This window comes from Hippocampus bargibanti, linkage group LG11 (genome assembly GCF_051943395.1).
Source record: "Hippocampus bargibanti isolate YZ-2025 linkage group LG11, ASM5194339v1, whole genome shotgun sequence".
NCBI lineage: Eukaryota > Metazoa > Chordata > Actinopteri > Syngnathiformes > Syngnathidae > Hippocampus > Hippocampus bargibanti.
Window position 1 is genome coordinate 16,247,713 of NC_142744.1, and position 4,788 is coordinate 16,252,500.

The following is a 4,788-nucleotide window of genomic DNA, read 5'->3' on the forward strand; positions in this document are numbered from 1 at the left end:
TAGGCCCACCACTGACAAACACGCACACACACATACACACATTGTACTGTATATCTACTATATACTGTATAGAGAGAGAGATACATTAACCACATTGTGCTTCTGAACTACCTTTGCCACCTGCATGCAGCTGTGGACTTTGTTCAGGACTTCATACATGTGCTCAAGGCGGGGAGCACGATCATCCTGGAAGCTGCTGAACTTTGGGTCCAAGACCATTTGTTCCTCCAAAGCATTCTCTGACTCAAGTTTTAGTCGAGGCAGGTATAGACACGGAACCAATGTTAAACAACCCAGTGAATTGATTAATGTTCACATGAGAGAGAAACCAATATCAGGGTTATTGGATTGGATTGATTGGATTGGATTTGCCTTTATTAGTCTCGCAGTGGAGAAATTTACATTTCACAGCAGCAAAGTTGTGGAAGGAATGAAAGTAGAAAAACAAAATACAGGAACTGCTGGAAAGGCAGCCACTCTCGCGGCGCCGTGTTGAAGTCAAAGGAACAAAAAAAAAACTACATAACAAATAACATGACAACACAAAGACATAGAGAGTCGTTCATTCTTAAGCACTTTCTGTACTGTCTTTGATAGACGAAGCAGTTCCAGATGAGCAGTTACAACAGTTCCACCTTCTTTCTCTCTTCTCCCTGTAGCACAGTGACGTGCAGTCAGTGGAGGCAGGTGAGGCAGTGCCTCACCTGTCATCATGGAAAGCTGTCATGGAAATATCAAATGAAAAAATAAATTAAACAGTTATATGTATTTAGTGATTTGTACTTTAAAGTTCTTGTCCATTTAACTTCACCGTTTTAGGATTTTTTTCAAAATCGCTGAATTTTCACATTTACCGTTCAAATACGAAGTAGAGACGAGCGGTGAGGCAGCAGCCGGCTGAGCCTCACCATGGATTACGCAATCACTATGCTTACTGTGCTGGCTTGCTCTGCAGTGAGACCGCATTGCTGTCCTTCTGCATATCGCTATTAAAGCGTTCAAACACGTTTAGTATATGAACTAAATTTCTACAGTTTAGCAGGTGTATATAATGTAGAGTCATTGTACATTATAAACACTGTACTCCAGTTTTTATTTTGTTTTATTTTTATCAAAACGCTGTGCGTAGGTGAGGCAAACAGTTCTCCCGCCTCATGACAGGCAGGGGGCGCTTGTGATTCCAGAGATACTTCTTACTCCACGTCTGCAGAATAATAGAATTAGAGACAGAAAGCTACAGTAAACAGTTAGCAAGTAAAGTGCAACCCTGCAGTCATTTTTTCGTGTTGCTTGGCCTCACTTTCAGAATGGAGGATTACATATCTAAATTGAAAGAATTTTCTAAACTGGACTTTCAATCGAAGCAGGAGGTAATAATTAAAGGAAGACCAACACCGGAGCGAAAAGGTTTGCTTCAGACAACGGGACACAATACTCGCTCTTTTCAGGCGGACTGGTACACACGAAAAGGCTAGCTGTGTGGATGTCCAGCAAGAAACCGCCTTTTCTGCTTTTCCTGCCTTCTGTTCTCAACTTGTGACAATGTCTGGACTCAAATGGGATATTGTGACCTGAAAATTTTACAACGGAGCCTCATCAAAAATGAGCGAAGACTCAACATCAGCATCCACAATGCTAAGGTAAAGGAGAACCGGGAGATTTTAAAAGATCTCATCAATGCCACTATTACATGCTTTCGCTGAGAAAGATGACAGGCTAGCGATTTAGCATTTTGGGGCAGCCACTGTATTTTCTAGCCTGTGAAACAGAATACAGAACGATTTAATTGAAGCAGTTGGTGATGTCATTAGAAAGGACATTAAAAAGGAGATCGGTGCAGCCCCATTTGTTGCTGTAGAAGTAGACGAGATTGTCATTCTCAGCACTGAAAATACAGTCGGAACAGGACTGATCTAGGACGACTTTCTTCACTGGCAGTGATCTCCGTTGAGACAGAGAGACTTTTAAAACTGAAGAAAGATAAGGAAGGCTTCTACAAAGAAGTTATCGTTGCCTTTCTTCAGAAGGAGCGGCGCACAGACTTCATTTACAAGTAAAGGTAACACGATAAAAACGTTTTTTTAATTATTTTTTTTCTATGCTACAGTTTGTATATATAAAGAATGCTGACATGAAATTTTAAACAAAATACGTTAACTGTTGCCAATCAAATGGTGAATAAACTTCTGTGTAGAGTTCATGTTTGTAAATCTGACTATGATGACGTCAGTGCCTCACCAGCCATGAACCTCACCGCACGTCACTGCTGTAGCATCACTCTTGCACTTGGATCCCTCTCATTCACACACGTATATTCCGTCTTGCTGTGGCTAATCTTCATTCCTCTCCTTTCCAGGGCATATTTCCACATCGTTTCACCGCCACCTGGTCCCTGTTCTCGCGACAGATCACAATGTCATCTGCAAACATCATGGTCCAAGGAGATTCTTGTCTAACATCGTCTGTCAGCCTGTCCATCACCATAGCAAATAAGAAGGGGCTCAGAGCTGACCCCTGGTGGAGTCCCACCCCCACCTTGAATTCCTCCGTCACACTGACAGCACACCTCACAAATGTTTTACAGTCATGATACATGTCTTGCACCGCTCTGACATACTTTTCTGTCACTCCAGACTTCCTCATTCAATACCACAGCTCTTCTCTGGGCACCTTGTCATATGCTTTCTCCAGATCTACAAATCCTACAAATCCTTCTGACCTTCTCGGTACTTCTCTATCAGCATTCTTAAGGCTTATTTAGTAGAAAATTATGTTTATGGGGACCTGGGAATGGATTATTCTCATTTTTAATGGTTTCTTATGGGAAATAAATGTTCGGCAGATGATTTTTTTTCGCCTCATATACAATTTCTGGGAACCTATTAAGTTTGTAAGTTGAGGTATCACTGTACTTCCAACCAATTAAGGTAGTGTGCCAACAGCCATGTACACTGTGATTGAATAGGAACCGAACCGACCGAGCCATCAATATAGTCATGTGACATCAGAGCGTCCAAAGTCAGAGACTAAAAGTTGCACAATGTGAAGTTTAAAGAACTCATATTCAATTTATGTGCATCCTAACAACCAAATGCTTTGCTTTGAACTATGGGGTTCATTTATTGATCTAGGTCTGCAGCCCTTCTGAGTATTTAACATGAAAAGAATTGCTTTTGAGTGTTGAGACTAAGGACCATTTAGCAACTAGGAGTGGCAAAACTTTAAAATGTATTCTGTATATATACATCGAAACACGACGTTTTTTTCATACCATATATGAGGTCTCACAACTCAAAATTCGTTTGAAATGCAATGTTACAAAAAGGCGGTCATCCCAGCGCCTCAAGTCCCCGGGTGTTATCCTGATGGGAAGCAGACTGACTTCATAGATATGCTGAGCAATATGATTACGTCTTTCGATCCATTGGCCCGGGAAGGGCGTCGGGGAGGGAGGGTAAGAACTGGCTCGCCACTACCACCTAGCGAGAAAAAGAAGAAGGCATGTTACAAAAACCAATTGATTTGTTTTGAAATACTATGTTGCTGATTGGATTCTCTTTGCTGAAGATGTAAATTAGTTTCATTGAAAAGTTTCGCTATCTGCAAGGCAATAGAACTGTAGTAGTGTCAAATTATTATTATTGAAGTTTGAAAGTTTTCCCTTAACCACAAGGTACTCTAAACAATGACTGTAATGTGATCTTGTTTTAACAGATTGTTGTTTTTTTTCCCGATCGGATTAAATAATTTTAAATAAATTGGACCGTAGCTGTGTTAATGTCATGATAACTAACAGGGGGAGCTCGCGTTCAAGGAAGTGGTGCCAATGTTTCACCTTCCACTGAAAGAAATAAAGCTCTCCCACACAACACTCAAATTTGGCATATTCAGCCAAAAAACATTGTGTACGAAATGTTTGAAACAACCACGGGACATGTGTAGATTAATAAAAGGGACTCTGCGTTTGAGTTATTTTCACTCGAAGTCGAGCCCCGATGGCCTACACGAAATTTAACCCCTGCGTTACACTACGTGTGATTGCTTAGTCACTAATATAAAACGCAGAGCACCATTGGCAATTGTGGCAAGTGGTGTGGATTTCTTTTAATGACAAATGAAGAAGAAAGGCATCGGCAGTTCAACACAGTGTATATTCGATAGGTTAGTGCGGGTGTCGTGAACCATAAACCGGAGCCACCCGAACGAGCCCGGAACCATCACTTCTCGTTTTAAACCCCACCCAGTTTGGTCTATCAAGCCGTACTCGAGCGAGTTGCTAACTGTTTGGGTGACTGACACCGTTTGCGGGAAGGTGAAATGGGACGTTATGATCATTTATTTGCATTCTGCACTGTACCCGACATGCTCCCTTCCATTCCGGGGACCTCTCGGACGCCATATTTTCCACCCTCCTCGCCATTATTTTATTTACTAAATGCCGATATCACTCCGCCGGGTCAGAGAGTATTTTGAAGAAAATGGCATCCGATTTTGAGGGGTGTTTTTTTTTCAGTTTCGCATTGACGTTTTTACCACATTGCTAGGCTCATGTCATACATATTCGTCGATGTCAACGCCAACGCGAAAATAGTTTAACACACGGTGTTAGGTGGATCTACTTTTTGAGCAGCATAGAAGGGTCCGTGCTTCGGTGCCACTTATCATTAGCCATGGCCACAGTTCCAGTCTGGACCGCGGCGCATGCATCAACTTAATTTTACGAGATTTCCACCACCGTTTCACAATTGTCCCTCGCAGGATCCGACGCTCCCATCAAGCTCATGTTTC

At 41.9% G+C, this 4,788-nt stretch overlaps 1 protein-coding gene across 12 annotated transcripts in view; it reads left to right on the plus strand.

Annotated features, from left to right (window-relative positions):
- The first annotated feature begins 4,652 nt into the window (after nt 1-4,652).
- The window catches only part of kmt2cb (lysine (K)-specific methyltransferase 2Cb), a 79,352-nt gene continuing 79,216 nt past the window's right edge, over nt 4,653-4,788 (plus strand). For 6 of the 12 annotated variants that reach the window (XM_089009078.1, XM_089009087.1, XM_089009086.1 and 3 more), the window contains exon 1: nt 4,654-4,788. This exon is cut by the window's right edge and continues 614 nt beyond it. The gene's annotated coding sequence lies outside the window, so the exon portion shown is untranslated. The other 6 variants (XM_089009084.1, XM_089009081.1, XM_089009080.1 and 3 more) reach the window with 2 other exon arrangements.